The following is a 22,913-nucleotide window of genomic DNA, read 5'->3' on the forward strand; positions in this document are numbered from 1 at the left end:
GAGTCGGGGCCCCCAGAGGGCAGGCAGGCACGTGCGGGGGGGGGGGGGCTGGCTTCAGGGGGAGACCCCCCCCCCCGAGGGTCAGACGCCTGCGGGGCTGAGGACAGGGAGCGGTGGACGGCGACATTGAGCGCCTGCGTCTAAGCGGCGGCCTCGGGGGCTTGGCGGGCCTCTAAGCGGGCCCCACGCACACGCACACGCACACGCACACGCACACGCACACGCCGGCGCCGCGGCCGGGGCGCACTGGGCCGGAGGCGGGGCGGGGACCCAGCCGCTCGAAAGGCTGGTTGGCTGGAGGGACCAGAGACCCTCCCCCGGGGCCGCGGGAGCACCCGTCCCCTCGAGGGCTTCCCGGGTGAGTCGTGCCCAGCCGGGACACCGAGGCGAGGGCGGCCGGCGACCGGGGAGCGGGGCCGGCGGCTGCGGGGGCCCGTGACTCCGTGACCCGGGCTGGGCCTCGGGCGTCCTGCGAGGCCGCGTCCATCCACAGGCCCTGGTTCCTAAAGAGCCTTTTGTGATGGAATTTTCACAGGCTTTGCTGAAATGAAGTTTTCTTAAGTTTCGGTTTGGTTGTAATGACCTTTTTTTTGTGGAAAAGTAGTGCTCGCTCAGTGGTCACCGTTTCAAACGGCTTACCTGGCAGAACAGGTTGGCGGCTCTACATGGCTCTCCAGGGTTGTCTTATTCTGCTTTACTATTTATTTTATCTTACTTTGCTTTATGTTCTTTTCAACGCCTTACAGAATCCAGATGTCTGGGAATGAGGCTCAAGGGGAACGGCAGAGGGAGGGTCTTAGCAAAGGAGTGACGCACATCTGCATTTTGGAATGAAAAGTGGTCAGGAGGTGAGAGTGACTTCGGAAGGTGGGGTGCAGGCAGGGAGGTCAGGAGGGCCGAAGCGCAGCTGGGTGTGGAAGAGGCCTCACCCCCCGCAGAGGTGCTCAGGGCAGGATGGACGGAGCAGAGGCAAGAAATGGGGGGTGGGGGGCTGGGAAGCTCCAGAAGCTGAAGGCCTGCTTGTTCCCCTCTGGGGTCCTGGTGTCTGAGGCCCTGCCTGGCCCGGCTGGTCACCACGCACCCTTGCTGACCACCAACAAACTCGGAGGCTGACCGAGTGCAGGAAAGGAGGGGCAGAGGGGGCGGGCTGGTGGTTCCCGGCCGCTGCGGCTAGGTGGATGACAGTGCCCACAGCTGGGATGGAGGGACACTGGGGGACAGGCAGGACTGGGGGAAGATGGCAACTCCTGCTTCGGAGGTGTTGAGTGTTAAGGGTTCATGGGACATCCAGGCAGAGAGGCACAAGGGGCAGACCCATCATAGGCCGGGAGGGCCAGGGAGGGGTCAAGGCTAGAACCCTGCCAGCTGGGGGAGACGAGGGAGATGCTTAAACAGCTCTCTGAAGTGACTGTAAGTCAGCAAGTGAAACTTTATTGAACATTCCAGAATACATCAGTGGGGGAAACACCCGCCAACCCCCACCATACTTCATTATGAAGTGTGACATGGTGATATGGTGTCATGGGTGATATGCTGGGACTCAGATTTACTTTATTATCCCTGCTTCAGAAACCCAGAATCTTCTCTATCATATCCTTGATGTACCCAACATCCTGTAGCAACTTAAATGTTTCCTAGTTTTGCTTGTTATGAATTTCAAATCTTGAATATATATGAAAATCTTCCAAAAGATGAAAAAATATTCTAAAGAAGTTTATGCACTGTAGGCTTTATCAGACACACAGTTTGAAAAGGTTAGGAAAAAAATGCTAAGATAGTTCTTTCCTCGCAAATTCAGATTTGACTGGTTAACCTGGCTTCTTGGATAATGTGATATTTATTCTAACCTGCCTTTGCTGCAAAACTTAGAGGTAGGGGCACCTGGGTGGCTCAGTGGTTGAGCATCTGCCTTTGGCTCGGGGAGTGATCCTGAGGTCCCAGGATCCAGTCCTGCATCAGGCTCCCCGTAGGGAGCCTCCTTTTCCCTCTGCCTGTGTCTCTGCCTCTCTCTTTCTCTCTGTCTCTCATGAATAAATAAATAAAATCTTAAACAAAAACAAAAACTTAGAGGCAAAAAAAAGACAAGTGAATAAGCATTTGAGATGGGGATGAGGAAGGACACGTTGTTGGAAGCACTCAGCGTTTGGCAGGCACTGTGCTGGGCACTTGCAATAGACTGTCATCGAATCTTCCCAAGTGCACGGCAGGGCAGCACCGTTTAGCCCTTACAAATGAGAGAACCGAGAACCTTCAAAACTTGTCCGCAGTCACATGCTCTGTAAAGTGGTAGAGATTAGGTTTGAACCCAAATCTGCCTCTCTAAAGCCCTCGGCAAAGCCCAGGATGTACTCTGATTTTGCATTTGCTGTTTACCTCAGGTCCGGTTAGGCAAGTCCCCACTCCAGAGACAGCTGTGCCTTGGGCTTATTAGGGCTTGATTTCCATGGTCACCAGGAAGGTATCCCCTCCCCAAATCTTCCATCATCAGATCATTCTGCTGCACTTGAGGCAAGAGGAAACAGAGAGAGAGAGAAGAAAATCAATGGAACACAGCATGTTTACACCCCAACAGCTCTGAGCAAAGTAGGCAATGGTCAGCCTATGAGGACACTTGATCGTCATCAGGCCAGGAGACCCCCACCCGGGTCAGGGCAGAGGTGACCTGTCCAGGCAGATAGCCTATTAACAAGATGTCACTGCAGGAGCTGGGAGGAACCCCAGGCAGCGACGGAGAGGCTCTGTCACCACTCAGCTTGCAATCCAGCCACCTTCACTCACTTGGCAAAAGGTTTTTGGAGAAGTTAAAATGGAGCATGTGGCCAGCGTTTGGGGAAATATTGAAGACCTGGGCTCCAATACAATGAAACTTACTATTGTAATTTCACTCATCTCTTTAACAAATATTTTTTGAGTGCCAGTTTTGTGACTGACCATGGGTGGTGAGTAAAACAGACACAGGTTCTTGCCTTTGTAAAGTTCATCATCTGGAGGAGAGGGCACAGACAGTAAACAAACCCAAGTTATAAAACTACCAATTGGAATCATTGCTCTGTGGGGACAGTGGTGTCAGACCTCTGGGGGTCTTCTGTTCAAATCACCATCTTGGGGAAGCTATTCGGTGGGGGGTAAGGCACCCAGCAAGAGTCAGCTCACACTTCCTGAGCACTAACAGAAGTTACCTTCTACCTCTCATGCTGCTCTTGGGTGAGTATTGGGAATTGAGAAATGTTCATGAACGTGAGGGCGGTAGATGGTTGCTTGTTTAAGAATATTTATGCCTCAGGGGTACCTGGGTGGCACAGTTGGTTGAGTGTCCAACTCTGGTTTTGGCTCCGGTTGTGATCTCAGGGTTGTGACATTGAGCCCCACATCAGGCTTCTTCTCAATAAGAAGTCTGCTTAAGACTCTCTTTCCCTCTCCCTCCTCTAAAATAAATTTAAAATCTTAAAAAGAAAAAAAGAAAAGAATATTCACGCCTTCCCTTACAGCTCCATTGGTAAAAGTATATTTCCCTATCCCTTCACTTGGAGGTCAGCTGGGTGACTGGCAATGGGGTGCCAATAGTTGTAATGCAAACTCAGACAGTTGGGATTGTCCTTCTGTTCCTCTGTCATGGCTGTGAAAAGAGCCCTTATAGTTGCTGCCCCTTTGGCTTGGACCCCAGAGAGAACACACAGACTATTAAACCCAATCCACGAGAGAAGCCCAATCCAGCTGGAGCTGGAGCTCAGTGCAGTCACCACGGATCCACGCAGACTGAGAGTGTGAGAAGAAATGCCTGCTGTTGTAAGCCACGAGTTTTGGGGTGGTTTGTTACACAACAGTATGTGGCAATCGCTCATTGATACAACCAGTAACAGTGCCAGGAGGTAGTTGGGAGAATTAAGCTCCTCTTGCTCAAGCTATCCCAAAACAAACAATCTAACTGAAAACAATGGATATACTATGCAAATACAGCACCCCAAAAAAATCCTCTCTTAACAACTGTCTTCCCACCATGTTCTAGCTCTCAGCTGCCACAGGAATGCTGGAGCTGCCACTGTAGAGCACAGCTTCTGCCTCTGGAAGTGGACATTGCTGCATGGGCATTGCCAGCTCCAGGGGCACAGGTGACTCTCTTCATGCCATTCTTGACCTCCTGGTGGTTCTGAACTTTTAGGATTAAAGGCAGAAACTTTCATTTCCCCTGCACCTTCCACTGATTCTCTCTCTCTCTCTCTCTCGTTTTCCTTTCCTTCTCCACAACCCACCCTGACATTTACTGTAAATAGGCTCTGACTGGTTCTGTGTGGATCAAATGGCCACTTGTAGTCCAATCAGCTGGACCCAGGGTACAACATCAAGTTCAGTGAGCATGACCGAGGGGTGCCTGGGTGCTCAGTTGGTTAACTGTCTGCCTTCAGATCAGGTCATGATATCGGGGTCCTGGGATGAAGCCCCCACATTGGGCTCCCTGCTCAGCAGAGAGCCTGCTTCTCCCTCTACCTTTGTCCCTCTCCCCACTCGTTCTCTCAAATAAATAAATAAATAAATAAATAAATAAATAAATAAAATGTTTAAAATGAACGTGACTGCAGGGAGCCAGCTTTCTGTGAATGAGTATAGAGTGGGAAGTTCAGGGGGCATTGCAAGCTGAGCAAAAAGCCCCAGAGCAGCCTATTTCTGGGCTGGGCCAGCTCTGTTATTCCTCTGTATACAAACAGTGCTGAATACTCACCTGTGACTCCTGGGAGCTGCAGACACCGACTGAGTGATTACAGTAGCATCTTTACCCTGGAACAGAACATCGACCATGGTAGTGATAATAAACCCAGTTACAGGGCAGTGTTAGGGGACCAAGATTTCTCATCATCCTCGGGTAACACTGGGCAAAGAGCCAGTTAAGTGATGACACTGAAGCCCTAATGTTTTCCCTCCAGAGTTATAGGGCACCAGCTGAACTGAACCCCCACTACCACTCTCAATACCCTCTGAAAGGAAGCACATTTCCCAGAAAGTCAGGAGTGTCTATTCCCCAGACCAGCCTCAACTAACCATCACAAGTACAACTTCTCCACTATCAGGTAATTTTATCAATAGCAAAATCTACTTACTACTAAAATATATATTTAAGGAAGGCAGGCAGTTCTTACTGCAAAGTTTCAATGGCTAGATGGCCATAGCTTCAGTTGGCCTGGGGCTAATAAGGCCAAAATCAAGCCATGAGTCAAGGGAGCAATCAAAATCTGAGTCAGGAGGCACCTGGGTTTCTCAGTGATTGGACGTCTGCCTTTGGCTCAGGTCACAGTCTCAGGATCCTGGGATCGAGTCCCTCAGGGACCCTGCTTCTCCCTCTGCTGTGTCTCTGCCTTTCTCTCTCTCTCTCCCCCTCTCTTTGTCTCTCTGTATCTCATGAATAAGTAAATGAAGTCGCAAAAAAAAAAAAAAAAAAATTCTGAATCAGACTTCCAGTCTAGGCTTCCAAGTATAGCAAGGTTTCCTAAAGTATATGCCAAGAAGCACTGGTTATAGGGGACATGATGAGAAAAACAACAACAAAAGAATTTCGTGGTTAAATAAGACCCAGGAGATCAGATTCAGCTTGCTAAGCCAGCAACTAGAAGCTAGAAGCTCAGAATCAAGAGTGACGAAGAAGCTCCAGAGTTCAGGCTCAGAAGCTAGAGCGGAATGACAGCCCGGCTGTGTAAAAGCTAGAGTAGAGTTAGAGACCAAGTGCTAAGAGAATACTGGGACAGGAGAGCTGATTCACACTAGGGAGACCTAGGACAATTTCCTAGATTGGGACATGTGCCTAGCGTGCAGTTGGCATTCGTGTAGACTCAATGGTGTAGATAGGATTTGCGCAGCACTTGGCAGAATGGCAGATAGGGAGGTAGGAAGGCCATTTTGGGCAGAGGAAACATTTGCACAATAGCCTGGAGTGTGGGGTTAGCTCTGTCTGCAGGTGGTTGGAAAGGGGGGCATGAGACTTTCGCTTTGTGCATTCTCAGCATCTCCCCAGGGAAGGAAGAGCGACTTTCAGCCTCGTGCTGTTTCAGGGCACAGCCCTGGAATGAAACAGGACCCGCCGCCCTCATCAATGCCAGCTTTTGACCGAGATTGGGCTGAGCCGGGGCCAGGCAGCCCCAATTCCCGCCTGGACAAAGCAGAGACCCAGGCTCCCCTGGCACGCGCCGCCTGGGCTCAGCAGGGCTGAGTGTCCATTACTCCGCGCTGCAGGCTCCCAGGCAGGGCCCCGGCGGCTTTGTTCACGGCTGCTCCTTGGAGCGACAAGAGCAGTGGCGCTGGTATCTCCTCCCCAGTCCAGACTCTTGCTTTGTTCTGCAGGACAGCTCTACCGTTGTGCGTCCCGTCACCCGCCCCTAGGTCTTCCTCTCCTTCCACACTGCAGGCCAAGGGAGGGGGGGATGCTGTGTCCTCAATTTAAAAGGCTTCAGAGCTCTTGGGTAGGAAGCGAGGGTGGAAAAAAGTCGTAGGCTGAGAATGTCTATGGGAGTGCAAATGTCCAGCACTGAGCCTCTGGCAACACTTGCCATGAAACTCACATTTAAAATATAACATAAAACAATTAGAAAGTTTTCCCTTGGTTCAGTAGTATTTACGAGAAACCAAAGAAGCTTGGGAGACATTAATCAGAATCATTTTTGGGCCTCCTTCAGTGATTTTTTTTTAAAGATTTATTTATTTATTCATGAGAGACACACAGAGAGAGAGACACACACAGGCAGAGGGAGAAGCAGGCTCCCTGCAGGGAGCCCGATGTGGGACCTGATCCCAAATTCCAGGATCACTTACTGAGCCAAAGGCAGATGCTCAACTGGTAGGCCACCCAGGCATCCCCTCCTCCAGTGATGATCTTTAATTTCTTAACAGTCTTATTAGGCTCCTAATAGTTTTTCCTGCCTATAAAATGGGCCACCTCAGTCCACAAGGCAGCTCCTGTGACATATGATGATGGTGCTGATACTCCAGAGAAGAGAAGTGGAGCCCACTTCTGCAAGAGATCCTTCCAGTGAACAACTAGCAACTGCTGAGGACAGTGAGCAGAGAGAGGTACTTCAGTATTTAAGTCAGAGAGACTTTCTGAGCTTCTGAACTGCAGTCCTGGGTCTCCTAACCATCTGCTGATCAAACAGGGCCAATGTACTTAACTCCCTCTCCTGTCAAGTGGGGATAATCACATCTACTTTACAAATAGTTGCGAAGATTCAGTGAAATAATAGGAATAAAGCATTTCATGCAATGCCTGCACTTCACAAGTGCTCAATAAATGTTAGCCCTTTGGTGTGAAAACCACTGCCCTACCTGTCCCTTTTATACCAAACAGGTGGGGGTCCAAACATTCATAGCCCTCTATCCAGCAATCCCTCCACCTCTGCCCAGAACTCACCTTAAGAAACTATACAACCAAGGGGTGCCTAGGTGGCTCAGTCAATCAAGCAGCCCACTCTTGGTTTTGGCTTAGGTGGTGATCTCAGGGTTCTGATCTCAGGGTCATGAGATCAAGCCCTGACTTGGGCTCTGCGTTCAGTGCAGAGTCTGCTTGAGATCCTCTCTCCCTTTGCCTCTGATCCTCCCCCCTCACTCATGCATGCTCTCTCTCTCTAATAAATAAACAAATAAATAAAATCTTAAAAAAAACCCAACTATACAACCAAGAGGAAATGAGGTATAAACAAAAGGGTATTCTCTGCAAAGTTAGTAACAATAGAAAAAAAAACTGGAACAGTTAAATGATGAAGTACGCTTAATTATAAAACATCCATTTTACAGACTATTCTTCTGTACCTATTAAAAAGTGTCACAGGCAGGCTCCATGCCGGGAGCCTGACGCGGGACTCGATCCTAGGACTCCAGGATTGCGTCCTGGGCCAAGCAGGCGCCAAACCGCTGAGCCACCCAGGGATCCTGAGAAAGGATAGTCTTGTCAACAAATGGTGTTGGTACAATTGGATAGGCACATGCAGAAGCCAAAACACTTAGACCTTACATTATACCAGACATAAAAACGAAGTCAAAATTGATCACGGGCCTAAATATAAGAACTAAAACTATAAAACTTTAGAATACAACAGAGGAGACAACCTTAGTGACCTTGGATTAGGCAAAGATTTCTGAGGTATGATACCAAAAGCACAATCTGTAAAAGAAAAAAAAAAAACCTGATAAGTTGGACTCCATCAGAATGAAAAAGTTTTTCTCTTCAAAAATAATACCACTAAGAAAATGAAAAGAAAAACCACGTGGGGAGAAAATATTTGTGAATTGTATATCTAACTAAAAAGAAAAACACTTATAATTCAGTGACAGGAAGACAACCTAATTTAAAAAGGGGCAGAAGATTTTAAGTCATCTCACCAAAGAAGACACATAAAAGGCTAAAACCCACAAAGAAATGTTTCACATCATTAGTCATTAAGGAAGTGCAATTTGAATTCAACAAAACCACTTCCCATCCACTTTAAAGGCTACAATTAAGGAGAGACAATGGGACCACGTGTCTCGCTCCTCCGTAGAGCATGCCAGGTGAGACCTCAGGGTCGAGTTGGGCACAAAGCCTATTTTAAAAAAAGAGAAAGAGAGAGAGACAATAATAAGTGTTGGCGAGGATATGGAGAAATCGGAACCTTCATGCATGGCTGGTGGGAATGTAAAATGGTGCAGCCACTTTGCAACAGTTTGGTTGTTTGTTTAAAAAGTTAAACAGAGTTACCATATGACTCAGCAATTCCACTCCTACCTATCTGGCCAAGAGAAATGAAAACATAAGTCCACACAAAGACATATGTTCACAGCAGCAGTGTTCGTAACAGCCAAAACTTGGGACCAATCCAAGTGTCCATCATCTGGCGAGTGGATAAACAAAATATTCATACAATAGGATATTATTCAGGAGCAGACTACTGACACATAACTACAATGTGGATGGACCTCAAAAACATTTTACTAAGTAAAATGAGCCAGACACAAATTTACATAGAATTTCTAGGAAATACAAATCTCTAACACAGAAAGCATATCAGTGGTTTCCTAGGGCAGGGGAGGAAAGCAGGAACTACAAAGCAGGCACAAGGGACTTTGGGGAGTAATGGAATTGTTCTAAACCTGGGTTTTAGCGATGGTTGCACAACTATACAAATTTTTTAAGAGTCCTAGAATTATACACTAAAATATGTGGATTTTATGGTATATAAGTTATGCATCCATATAATACTTTAAAGATTGTATAGCAACATGAATAAATTATGGTATGTTAAGTAAATACAAGAAAGCTAATGCAAAATATGTAAGTACTCAAAATACGTGAATGATGACAACCAATGGATGAATCAGAATAAAGGTGAAGGAACTATGGAGCAATAAAATGGGAGATTTTGTATGTGTGTCTTTTACCAAAATGTTCCTTAATCATTTTTTGTTATTTTGAAAAAGATAAAGAGTGAGACAGACTGTTTGGTATTTGGTCCTTTAGCTTTGCAAGGGATCGGAGAGAGGATAATAACACCTCCTCATTCTCTGGTTCTTTTCTTCTGCATTGCAAGAGAGGTTTACAGACATTAGAGCTCATTAATCCTCAACAATCCATGAAACAGGTAGAGAATAATATTACCTTCCCCACCTAGCTTAATCTGATTCATTTAATGGTATAATTTATTTGAATTTAGGATGAGGGCTTTATACGAAGCCATTTGTAATCATATTTTTCTATATTCTGAATCTCTACATATGTATATCCAAACAAATGGATTACATTTTAACCACCACCTCTGAACCTGCCCCCTTCTCATTGTCCTCTTATCCATTCTGAGTTAAAGCTGAGGTGTCCTGTTACCTTAGCTTCAAGACAAAAAACACTTGGCATGTCCAATGCTTCTGGTGGGCCCAAATGGAATCTTTTTGTGCTATCCTTAACTCATCTGGACTGCAGAAATGAGCGTTCAGGCACTAGCTTAGCCAGCTGATGAATAATGGATCACTGTGTTTCGGGTAGGACTTACTTTCTCTACACCACAAACAGGTGAGATCCCATGCTTGAGAACAAATGATTCCTAAATAACAAATCCTGAAGAACGTCCTTGTTTCACAAGTATTCTACTGCATGTGCTGTCGCCCCAAATGACCTTCTTTACCTATTTCTCCTTGGCTTCTCCTTTAAAAAAAAAAAAAAAAAAAAAAAAAAAAGATTTTATTTATTTATTCATGAGAGCCACACAGAGAGGCAGACACACAGGCAGAGGGAGAAGCAGGCTCCATTCAGGGAGCCCGACATGGGACTAGATCCCTGGTCTCCAGGATCACGCCCTGGGCTGAAGGCAGGCTGCCCGCCTTGGCTTCTCCTTAAGTACCCTCTCCCCACTCCACACTGAGAAGCATTTCTCTCCATGCTTTAATGGATACAGACCTGGGTTTTCCCCCTTAACAGGCTGCATTACAAAGCATATTTGCTTAGGTGCTTCTCTCCCTCTATTAGATTGTGAATTCATGGAAAAAGAGTTAATGGCATAATCACTTTTGAATCCCAGCACGTGGTGACGGTGAGGATCCTATTAGTCTCCTAGGGCTGCCATAACAAGTACCACAGACAGGGTGACTTGAACAATAGAAATTTATTTTCCCACAGTTCTGGAGACTAGAAGTCCACCATCAAGGCATGGTTAGGGTTAATTTCACGCTCTCTCTCCTTGGTTTATAGGTAACTATCTTCTCCCTGTGCCTTCAACATAGTCTTACCTAGTATACATCTGTCCTACTCCCCATGCCTTTTCTTTTTTTAAGATTTATTTATTTATTTTAGGGAGGGAGGGAGGGAGGGAGAGAGAGAGAGAGAGAGAACAGGGAAGGGGGTGGAGAGGCAGAGAATCTCAATCAGATTCCACACTAAGTGCAGAGCCAGACATGGGGCTTGATCTCACAACCCCAAGATCTTGACCTGAGCTGAAATCAAGAGTTGGACACTTAACCAACTGCACCACCCAGGAGCCCCTGTCCTAATTAAGGACACTAGTCATATTAGATTAAGACTACCCATATGACATCATTTTACCGTAATGACTTCTTTAAAGGTCTTGTCTCTAAATATAGTCATATTCGGAGGTACTGGGGTTTGAGACTTCAACAATGAATTGTGGGGGGGGGGGTGCAATTTAGCCCATAACCACAGTGACATAGAGGACAGAAACAGCTGCCATTTATTGAGTGCTTACTAGTATATACCAGACTCTTGACTTTCCACCTGCTATCTCTTTTAATCTTCAATAATCCTATGATCATGATCAATATTTTGTCATTCCCAATTTATAGACAAGGGAACCAAGGAGATTCCCTTAAGTCACTTACCCAAAGTCAGAGAGCTAATGTGTAGTGGAAATGAAATTCAATATAAAGTTATTTTGCTTCCAGAAGTACACTTCCAATCACCATGTTCTGCTAGGTGGTACATAAGACAAGCGCAGTATATGTTTGAAGAAAGAATGACTGAATAAGTAAATGAAATAATAAAGAACACAGACATGTGACATATAGATAGAGTTGTACCACAGACCACGTCATAGTTCCCAAAACTTATGGAAATTATATGTATCAAAGTTTGCTAGATGGTTATCCTAAAAGGTAACTTAATTTTTGTCTTCTGATGCCAGATTTTTATTTTATTTTAATTTTTTAAAAGATTTTATTCATTTATTCATGAGAGACACACACACAGAGAGGCAGAGACACAGGCAGAGGGAGAAGCAGGCTCCATGCAGGGAGCCCGATGTGGGAATCGATCCTGGGACTCCGGGATCATGCCCTGAGCCCAAGGCAGACACTAAACTGCCGAGCCACCCAGGTGTCCCATGATGCCAGATTTTTTTTTTTTTTTTTTTTAAAGCAGATGCTCAACCACTGAGCCACCCAGGCGTCCCGGTCACTGTACTTTTTTTTTTTTTTTTAATTTATTTATTTATGATAGTCACACACACAGAGAGAGAGAGGCAAAGACACAGGCAGAGGGAGAAGCAGGCTCCATGCACCGGGAGCCCTACGTGGGATTCGATCCCGGGTCTCCAGGATCGCGCCCTGGGCCAAAGGCAGGCGCTAAACCGCTGCGCCACCCAGGGATCCCTGATGCCAGATTTTTAAAGGAATTCTGTCAAATTTAAAGTTTTTTGCTTAAAAAATAAAAGCTGGGGGATGCTTAGGTCATGTAGTTAAGTGACCCACTCTTGGTTTTGGCTTGGGTTGTGATCTTGGGGTCCTGAGATGGAGCCCACGTCGGGCTCCCCGCTCAGTGCAGAGTCTGCTCGTGGATCTCCCTCCCTCCCTGTTGTACGCCCTCTCATGCTCTCTCTCAAATACATACATAAAATCTTTAAAACAAATAAATAAATAATAAAAGCTGAAGGTCTACATTCAAAGAACTATATAGAGCCCCCAGAAGTTTCACACACGGTCAGTTTCAAATTCTGTCTTTCTTGACTGAGGAAATGAGCTCAGTGAGATTAATGACTTGCTGTTACTCCGTTAGACTGATAACGCATTAATTATGCATCGTTGTTATTATTTATCATCACTGTGCTTTTTTTTTTTAGCAAGACCTTTTCAGGAGGTCTTTTTTCATTTTTTTAAGATTTTATTTATTTATTCATGAGAGACACAGAGAGAGAGAGAGGCAGAGACACAGGCAGAGGGAGAAGCAGGCTCCCTGAAGGGAGCCTGAGGTGGGATTTGATCCCAGGACTCCAGGATCACGCCCCGGGCCGAAGACAGTGCTAAACCACTGAGCCACTGGGGCTGCCCCCATCACTGTGTTCTTAGGTGTGGAATAATCACCTTAGGTTCTCCTTTTCCCCAAGATCATTCCAGAGAAGTAGGGGTGTTAGATAGGGGGTGATAGTCTGGTGGTGACAGTAGGGGCTAAATCAGCCACCTTTCAAAGCCACCTTCCAAATTCCTTTTTCCACTTGCCTTTCCCCCCACCACCATCACAAATCATCCAGTCTAGAGAAAGGGGGCTTTTTCTCCCATCTACTGGCTGGGAGGGGTATTTTTTAACCATTGCTAATGAAAAGAAAAGCAAAGTTCTGCAAAATTCCCAGGAAGATTAAGCACGTTATGGAGTGCTGCCAGGAAACCGACTTGTGTTCACAGCCACCTGCTCTTGCTAGTGGGGTGTTGGGCCCCAAAAACAGAATCATGGAAAAATCACAGGTCGTTAGAGACAGAAAGGAACTCACACCCTATTTAGTCCAACTTCCTTAGAGGAGGAAATGAAGTTGCAGGGGATGACTGACTAACCCAGGATTGGTTGAACAATTAATGAGAATATTGGAAGCAACTGGCCTCTTCCAGGGCAGAACTAGGCAGTCTGCATAAAGTTTCCCTCGCACCTCTCATCCTCTTTACAGCTGGGCAGTATGTTCTAACACGTGACCTGCATGCCACTCATGGTTACACAGGATGCTTTTACTTATTATTTTTCAAAATGGGCCAACAGTTTTTTCTTGTAATAGCTTTATGTATTTGTTTTCAATTGATATTAGAAAAAATAATTAGTTCACAAAAGCTATGACTCCACAGGTAAAGCAGATTTAAAAAGAAATTAACAATTTTATTAAAAATATGTTTATTTAGAATGCCTGGGTGGCTCAGTGGTTGAGCATCTGCCTTCAGCTCAAGTAGTGGTCCCGGGGTCCTTGGGATGGAGTCCCTGCATCAGGCTCCCTGCAGGGAGCCTCCTTCTCCCTCTGCATATGTCTCCACCTCTCTCTGTGTCACTCATGAGTAAAATAAAACCTTAAATATATATATATGTTCATTTAGATTTTTTTAAAGTGAGTTGATTTAAAGAAAAAATCCATAAATAACTTTACAGACAGTATGATGATAGGGCAAAAATTGTGCGGTAGTACGCAATTTGTTGAACTGTGAGAGACACTGAACAAGGATAATTCTCTCCTTTTCATAGATGTATTAACTGGTGGGTGGAGAAGAGATGGTATCTGCTCATAGATAGAACAAAAATATTTTTATTTACAGATCGGGAATCTGTTTGCCCAGTCCTTACAAGCAAGCACCAGGACTACGGGTTTATATTCACAGGCCATGGGATTACAATGCTTTCCGGCCAATGTGGCCGTTGGATAAAGCCTTCTCCCCTTGTAGATGAATATTACAAATACATTGTGAGAAGAGCAGTTGTATTAAACTCTTACTGATACACTTACATGTTTGGCACTGAAATGATGAACCAGAAAAGATCCTGCTGCAAATGTTCTCATGGTAATCTGTCACTTATCAGATCCCAGTCTTTTATCTGAAAATTGGCAGACTGGACAGCAACCAGTCTACACTTGTCTATGCAGTTGCCGTTCTGACATGTTTACTGTGAAAAAATACACTTTGTTTTTATAGGATGAATAATATCCTCAAAGGGCAACTTAGGTTTCCCATTGCCCAATTTAAGCTGGTCCCAGATATCCTTAGCCTTTAAGTAATCCCTTTCTTTATTTAAAAATGTCTCATTAAATCCTCAAAATTCACAAAGTTGAGTAATGAGTTAAGGTAAAGCTTTCTGCAGAGTTTTTCTGAGGCTGTTTCATTGTTCACAGAGTTCCCACCTTAAAATTTGTGTCTAGAACATTTGGAATCAATGAGCAGAGGCTTAAGCCCCCCCTCAGAGGAGGATCAAGCATTAATCCTCAAATTTGAAGACTGTGGGCCCAAAATTTTAAATCCAGTATCTTCTTCTTAGCCCAGTCCCCGGAGGCCCAGGGATAATCCATCAAATCTCCCATTCCTACAGAGACATTTGTGGTAGTGTTTTCTTAGAGACATGATGTCAAAGGAGTATCCCCAAACAATTGCAATGATGTGAGCCCAGCTCTGTGGTCAGATCTCACAAGCATCTGAATGGCACACAAGACTACAACAAATGACAGGGCAATCCCTGGGCTGGCTTTCAAAACTTCTCAGGGAACATTATGTTCAGGGCCCTTTTAGAATGTTTGCACTCTCCTTTGTTTAAATATGTTTTAAGACATTTACCTGATCTTAAAAATGTATCCTCCTTCTTACCCCTGAAACTCCTTTTAGTCAGAGGCCAATGAGACCATTGTAGCTAAGACCTTCCAAGTGTTCAAACTGAACACACGCTGATGATTAGAGTCTCATGAGATAAACACAGCTCTGAGCCTGGAGAGAGTTACATGCCTGGTGCGGGGTTGGCACTCCGCACAGTCACTGGAGCCAAGCCCTCACCCAGCCAGGCTCTCTCATTCTACCTGACGCTGTACTCTTTTCCCAGTTTCACTCTAGGTGTTCTGGGACCCATGAGGGAAGCAACATGTTCTTGTCTGGTTTGTGGTCTTGGCTGGCTTGCCTCCCACTCTGAGCTCCAGCTCTCACTTGACCTCTTGCTCCTCCCCAGCTCTCTCACCTAACTCCCTTATTACTGTCATCTTCTCCCCATTCCCATGGCCTGAGGTCTTCCTTCCATCTGTCCTCTGACTAGAAACTAAAGCCTTTTGATTAAACCCTTCCCTCTTAGTTCACGAATTTTATGCAACACATCTGAAAGACCCCGTTGCTTCAAGTCGACATTCTGTATTCACCACCAAAGGGAAATGTCCATATTCTCTAGATTTTCTTCAAGGGGAAACCACATCATAAGGAATTTGGGTTGGAGGAGGATCCCTGGGTGGCGCAGCAGTTTAGCGCCTGCCTTTGGCTCAGAGCGCGATCCTGGAGACCTGGGATCGAATCCCACATCGGGCTCCCGGTGCATGGAGCCTGTTTCTCCCTCTGCCTGTGTCTCTGCCTCTCTCTCTCTCTCTCTCTCTCTCTGTGACTATCATAAATAAATAAAAATTTAAAAAAAAAGGAATTTGGGTTGGAGATATAACCCTTAGAATTTTTCTGTAAAAACTAAAAGAAGGGGCACCTAGGTGGCTCAGTGGTTGAACTTCTGCCTTCCGCTGGGGACATGATCCCAGGGTCCTGGGATCAAGTCCTGCATCAGGCTCCCCTCAGGGAGCCTGCTTCTCCCTCTGCCTGTGTTTCTGCCTCTCTCTGTGTCTCTCATGAATGAATAAATAAAATTTAACAAATAAATAAATAAAAACTAAAAGAAAATGGCAGAAAAATACAACTTAAAGGAGATGTTTAATATACAAGAATGCATCTTGTATTTTGGTATCATCACAGGTAAGATGCCTCTTACGAGATGTTGCTAATGCTTCCTGACCAGTCCACATCTCCTTCTGCATGGGCAACAGACCAGGTGAGCCTCTTGCCCCAGACTCAACTGACTGCACCTGACAAGAACATCAGTCTCTGAGATGGCCCATGAGTAGCCTGTGACATTTATGACTCAATGGTCAGTCAAATTCTTCTCTCTGGATTTAGGTAAAGACACTCAGGTGGAAGTTAGTTATGGTGGCTGGAACTGGATGACCAGGCAGACTTGGGGACCAAATGGCCATTTTAGGCTATGCGTAGACAAATAACTGGAAGTAGCCAGCTAGCAAGGAAGAAGTTAAAGGAGACAACATACAGAGAGAGACTTTGCTGTGAGGGAGAGAGTTAGAAATGTGAAAAGAGCATATCACAGAGCTGCCTTCCTTTCCGTTGGCTCTTCCAAAACTCCAATGCATGTGTGTCCTTTCAATAAACTTTATTATTTCTGGAGTCAGTGTTCCTGATTAAGACAAAACTGGTGGTGAGGTGCCTGGGTGGCTCAGTTGGATAAGCACCTGACTCTTGATTTCAGCTCAGGTCATGATCTCAGGATCATGAGATCGAGCCTTGTGTTGGGCTCAGCGGGGAGTCTGCTTGAGATTCTCTCTCCTTCTGCCTCTCCCTATTCTCTCTCTCTCTCTCTCTCAAATAAATAAATCTTAAAAAAAAAAAGGACAAAAACTGGTGAAAGTACTGAGTTAGTCTATAGGACACTAATGGGTGACCAATAGAACTCTCTTCTACAGCAGGTTGCTTGTGACCTCTCCTCAATGTTGGCTTGGACTTCAGCCTAAGAGATACACCCAACCATGTTCAGTCCTCATTCCAAGACACTTGCCTCTGTCATTTTGATTTAAAGGAGCTGCACAATCTCCTGCTCATCCAGTGCTAAATCTCTTTAGGATAGAATCACAGACCCTCAGTGTAAGAAAGAAATAATGATATCATGCTCAACAACTCATCTCATGGTGGAATCACCTCTGTAAATCTCTGGCCAATCATTTTCTAGCCCAGATTTGAATACTTTCAGTGACAAAAAATTATAATTAAACCCCTTCCATAGCTATCATTTACTATACCATTTATTGAATACCTGTTGTGTACTAGGCACTATGCTAGCTATCCTATAAACATCTTATTTTCTGAAAACAGAAAATTTATGTTTTAAAGGAGAAAGAGAACCAGCATTTATTGAGCACTTACTGTGTGCCTTTCTCTTTATAGATGCTGTCCCTTATTAAACTCTAAAACCCACTGGGATCATTTTCAAATGAGGGAGCTAGGGCTCAGAGAGGTCAAATCATTTCCCACAATCACAGCCACACATCTAGTCAATGGTCGCCAGTTAGAACTTTTTGCTCTCATTGAAAAAATTCCTATTAACTTAAGCAAAAATAGAGGCTATTGGGAAGATATGAGTAGTGAATGGAATTTAGAGAATGCTAAAGAAATAAGAAACAGGGATGGTAATAATTCTATTCTGTAGGCAAACCACATCATAAGGAATTTTGGTTGGAGATACAAGCCTTGATGATTCTCTTTATTTTTTATTTTTGGGGGAAGGGGCTCAGCTTCATTTTTTTTTTCTTTAAAAATAATTAACATAAAGGGACCCCTGGGTGGCTCAGAGGTTGAGCGTCTCTGCCTTTCGCTCTGGGCATGATCCTGGAGCCCCAGGATCGAGTCCCACATTGGGGTCCCAGGGGAAGCCTGCTTCTCCCTCTGCCTATGTCTCTGCCTTTCTGTCTGTGTCTCTCATGAAAAAATAAATAAAATCTTTTAAAACTAAAAAAAAAAAGTTAACATACAGTGTATTATTAATTTGAGAGGTAGAGTTTAGTGATTCTTCAGTTGCATATAACACCCAGTGCTCATGATGATTCTTTTTAAAGACTGGAAGCTGGGCAGCTCAGGTGCCTCAGCGGTTTGGCGCTGCCTTTTAGCTCAGGGCATGATCCTGGAGACCCGGGATCGAGTCCCACATCGGGCTCCCTGCATGGAGCCAGCTTCTCCCTCCACCTGTGTCTCTGCCTCTCTCTCTCTGTGTGTCTCATAAATAAATAAATAAAATCTTAAAAAAAAAAAAAAAGACTGGAAGCAAATGGTGGGAAAATTGAACTTGAAGGAGATGCTTCCTATATAAAATGTCTCTAGTATTTTGGTATTCTCATCAGGGTATTCTTGTCAGGGCTCTGCTCAAGGAAGAATCATCTCTGGCCATTTTCCACCCTCATGTCAAGAGAGAGGGTTCTGGGGAATTGAATCCGATGGGGCCAACTTAGGTCACATGCTCAACTCTGGGCCAGGAGTGAATAGTACATATTGATTGATTGAGCCACCAAGACTGTTGTCAATGGGGAAATGTCATTTCCCCAAAAGGAACCAAGCCATTGCTTTTAGAATAAAGAGGAATGGATTCTGGAAAGCAAAACAACAAATGCTTACCACAGTGATAGAACTGGCATTTAAATATTCTCTCCACCACTTTCTAGTCTGAGGAATAACAAACTTGTCTTTCTGTAGGATCAATACCTGTTTCCCTCCAACTTCTCCTTATTGGTCCCGGGTTTCTAACTTGGAGCCTCACAACACCAGCCTATTCTTTCTTGCATCTGACAGTCCTTCAATTATTTGAAGGCAATTAACATACTCTCCTCCCTGCTCCACCCCAACACCCCAATCCTAGTCTCCTCAAATCTGGCTATAAATATTTCTGGTTCCATAAACTCTTCCTCACATGACATGGTTTGAGTAGCTTCTCCACTGGTGGTTCTCCTTAAAACCTGTTTCAGACTTTTTCTTTTTTCCACTTAAAGCATGGGGACCAGAGGAACTCAAGGTTAACACTTCTGATAAGCGTTGTTCAAAGCAGAGTAGAGAAGAGCATCTCAGAATCACAAAATCTTAAAGACCAAATGGTCGTTTGCTTTTACATGCTGCCTGATGCAGAATGCCCACCAGTGCCTAGTGGGCCTGGTTCTGCATCTTAGCACTGCCATTAGTTAGCTACATGGCCTCAGGTGAGCTCTTTATGCTTTGTGAGTAGGTTTCCTTCCCTGGTACCTAATCATAATACCTATTTATGGCCACTGTAATTATTCAATGAGACAATGCCTGTAGAGTATTTGGCCCAGTGCCTAGCCCATAGTAGGCCTTCCATATACTTACTATTATTACCACTTATTATTATCACTCTACCCCAAAGGCCATTCAGCCTTTCCATGGCCACTAAATGTGGGTCATTGCCAGAGAAACCATGTTTGTCCTGGATGCCTGGGTGGCTCAGTTGGTTGGGCGTCTGCCTTCAGCTCAGGTCATGATCCCAGAGTCCTGGGATGGAGCCCCACATCGGGTTTCCTGCTTAGTGGGGAGCCTGCTTCCTCCCTCCCGTCCCCCCCCCCATGCTTTTTTTCTCTCATGCTCACTCTCTCTCTCAAATAAAAACATAAAATCTTTAAAACAAAAACAACCAAAAGACCCCATGTCTGTCCTTCAGAGTTTGCTCAAAGGCACACACCAAAGAGCACGAAGTTCAGAGTTTATAGACACTATCAGAAGGAAATATCAGTTGGGAAATAAAAAGGATGGGGGAAAATGTACAATGCCACAGGGTAAGGAAACTGCTTTTTGGTACTTCCCTTTGGGTAAAGTGCAAGCTAATTTTGCTTTTTTCGTTTGTTTTTTTCAGGATTTACCAGAAGTAGTCAGTATGTTAGAATCTGTGGAGATCAAGGTCTAATTATCAAGGGGTAAAAAGTATCATGCAAATATTTGTTATTGATAAAATACTTAGTAATTGAAATGGCTTCTCATACCCATAATAAGCTCTGCTCACAGGACTTTCAAACTTGGGTTTATGGTTCTCATGCTAATTAAGCAAATAAAAGCAGGCCTGGAGTGTACATGTAGCATATGCCTTAGAAAACAGCCATCATCCTTTGCCACTCGATGACACTGAGTTTGAGGGTGTCTCAGCATGACTAGGAACCAAAGAAATGAAGGTAGTGGTCTCTGGTACAGTGATAGGTGGCATCAGACACAACTGCGGCCATTAAAGGGTATGGACTAAGGGGCTGTCTAGAGGATGGTCAAGAGAATTGGTGTTGGAGTCAGAAACAGTAATTAGGGGCACCTGGGTGGCTCAGTCCGTTATGCCTTTGGCTCAGGTCATGATCCCAAGGTCCTGGGATTGAGCCCCACATCTGGCTCCCTGCTCAGCCAGGAGCCTACTCTGGCTCTGCTTTTCTTACCTCTCCCTCTGCTTGCAGTTCTCTCTGCTTGTGCTCTCTCTCTCTCTCTCTAATAAATAAATACATAGGCTTAAAAAAATAAGAAAATAAAAAAAAAATAAAGTGTGTGCATCCATAAGGGGCCCTCTTGAGAATAGTCAAGAGACTGGGTTAGAGTCAGAAACAGTAACTAGGGGTGCTTGGGTGGCTAGGTTGGTCAAGTCTCTGCTTTCAGCTCAGGTCATGATCTCAGGGTCCTGGAATCGAGCCCCATGTTGGGCTCCCTGTTCAGCGGGGAGTCTGGTTCTCCCTCTCCCTCCCCCTACTTGTGCTCTCTCTCTTTCTCACTCACTCTCTCAAATAAATAAAATCTTTTAAAAAAGAAAAAGAAACAGTAACTAGATTCTGTGACTTATAATTTGTCCATGAAGGATGAACTCTAAGACTTCACCATGGTCCTGTGAACCCCTGGCACTGCGCCTCTCAGAACAGGAGTTCAAAACTATATGAATGAATGAACTGCCTAAGTTCAGATCCTGGGTCTGTACCTACGGACTGTGTGATTTTAGGCAAGTTCTGGAACATCTCTGTGTCTCGATCTTGTCTGTAAAATGGAGACCATAATAATACCTGTCTCAGAGTTGTTGTGGAAATTAAATGAGAAAATGTGGACAGTTTAGAACAGCACATTTCACAGAGTAAGAAGAACTCAGGATCTGGGAGTTGTTACTGTTCTGACATTTCGCTATTATTAGTACTGACTTTTGATCAGTCCTGGTCAATGATCTGCACACAAGAATCTTCACATTATACAGATACCTAAAGAGTTAAATTGCCACAGTAGCAGCTGTTTTACCACCAGCAATAGTCAACAATGAGACAGCTAAGTTTTTGTTTGCTTGTTTGTTTCTGCCAATTGAATTTTAAGATCCTTTGCTTCACTATAATTAACTCTTTGAACTAGCAAGGCTCTTTCTATGTAATCACCAGCTGCCAATCCTTTCTTGCCCTCCCATCTCACTACCAGGACTCAAGTGATGTGCATCCAATGATGGACTTCAGAGCTTTGGGAGCACACAGAGGAAGGGGAAGCAGCCACCATTTATTTGGAGGTGACTTAAATAATTTCTGCAATGAAGACAGACTGTGAAAGAAGGGGGAGGTTTGTTGTTTGTTTTTAAAGAAAACTAACTTGGCAAAAAAGTTTTTAAGGTTTATTTGAGACAGAGAGAGAATGTATGAGCAGCGGGGAGGGGCAGTGGGAGAGGGAGAAGCAGAGTCACTGCTGAGGACTCTGAGGTTATAACCTGAGCCAAAGGCAGCTGCTTTACCAACTCAGCCACCCAGGCGCCCCGAATTTGGCAAATTTTTAAAAGCTAATTGCTTGGAGGGGCACCTGGGTGGTTCAGTGCAATAGGCATCCAACTCTTGGTTTCAGCTCAGGTCATGATCACACAGTCATGGAATCGAGCCCCACATTAGGCTCTGCGCTCAGTGCCGAGTCTGCTTCAGATTCTCTCTCCCTCTGCCTCCCACTCTTTCTCTCTCAAATAAATTAATAAAATCTTTTTAAAAATTAATTACTTGGAAATTTTCAGAGTGTCGAGTTTGTTTTAGCCATGTTCCCTTTAACATTGCAACCAATTTTCAGGTCCCAACTTCCTTGGCTTCCCCCTTCTCATCAATGATAAATATGATACAAGGAAGTTAAATTGATATTTAAAAAAAAAAAACCTTTGGAATCAAAAGGAAGTCATGTGCTGCATGGGGGTGTATGTTTGTGTAGACTCCCCATTATGCTATATATTATATATATAATATTATCCTGATCTTTCGTTATTTTAACACAAAACTTTCTTCCATTATGTTTTATCAAAACAGTATTTTTAACTTGAAAAATATACAGATTATGTACAATTTATTGAGGAAAAAACTCAGAACTTTACTTTCCTGGGTGTCTCTTTCAGCTGTGCTAATAAAAGTAGCAAATATTGGGCACCCCTGGTGGCTCGGCGGTTTAGCGCTGCCTTCGGCCCAGAGTGTGATCCTGGGGACCCAAGATCGAGTACCACGTCGGGCTCCCTGCATGGAACCTGCTTCTCCCTCTGCCTGTGTCTCTGTCTCTCTCTCTGTGTCTATCATGAATAAATAAATAAAATCTTTTTAAAAAAAAAGTCCTGAATGTCTTTACAGTTTCTTCCTTGAGCTGTCTAGAGGGAATTATTTATTTTGCCTCTTTACCTTGCAAATAGCTAACGGCTTCCAGCCAAGGCTCAACCCAACCCTTTGTGCCCTGCAGTCATTTCTGTGTCTTTAAAAGAAAACCGATTCTCTGGAATGCTGTGCGTGCACATGCCTGCCCGACTCAGCAGGCCCCACCTGCTGAGCAGGTAAACCAGATCCTCCTGCCGGCCTCTGCAGCCACATTCCAGCCAGGCAAGCTCCCACTCTCTAATTGTTACCTGT

At 44.7% G+C, this 22,913-nt stretch overlaps 2 long non-coding RNA genes across 17 annotated transcripts in view; one reads left to right on the plus strand and one right to left on the minus strand.

The window, feature by feature from the left end:
- The first annotated feature begins 222 nt into the window (after positions 1-222).
- On the plus strand, positions 223-22,621 carry LOC140603643 (uncharacterized). 14 transcript variants are annotated; one of them, XR_012006563.1, is made up of 8 exons: positions 223-358; positions 747-848; positions 4,007-4,109; positions 4,920-5,063; positions 6,925-7,053; positions 16,186-16,386; positions 21,475-21,559; positions 22,415-22,621. It is a non-coding gene; the product is annotated as an uncharacterized lncRNA (long non-coding RNA). The 14 variants fall into 14 exon arrangements; XR_012006558.1 differs by having other exon boundaries at positions 16,186-16,261; XR_012006564.1 differs by lacking the exon at positions 6,925-7,053.
- The window catches only part of LOC140603645 (uncharacterized), a 38,127-nt gene continuing 16,619 nt past the window's right edge, over positions 1,406-22,913 (minus strand). For 2 of the 3 annotated variants that reach the window (XR_012006573.1, XR_012006572.1), the window contains exons 3-5: positions 4,718-4,773; positions 2,374-2,502; positions 1,406-2,276 (exon numbers count right to left, since the gene is read on the minus strand). This is a non-coding gene — a long non-coding RNA (uncharacterized lncRNA). The remainder of the gene's footprint in view (positions 2,277-2,373; positions 2,503-4,717; positions 4,774-22,913) is intronic. The other variant, XR_012006574.1, reaches the window with a different exon arrangement.

Source organism: Canis lupus, chromosome 14 (genome assembly GCF_048164855.1).
Source record: "Canis lupus baileyi chromosome 14, mCanLup2.hap1, whole genome shotgun sequence".
Classification (NCBI taxonomy): Eukaryota; Metazoa; Chordata; class Mammalia; order Carnivora; family Canidae; genus Canis; species Canis lupus.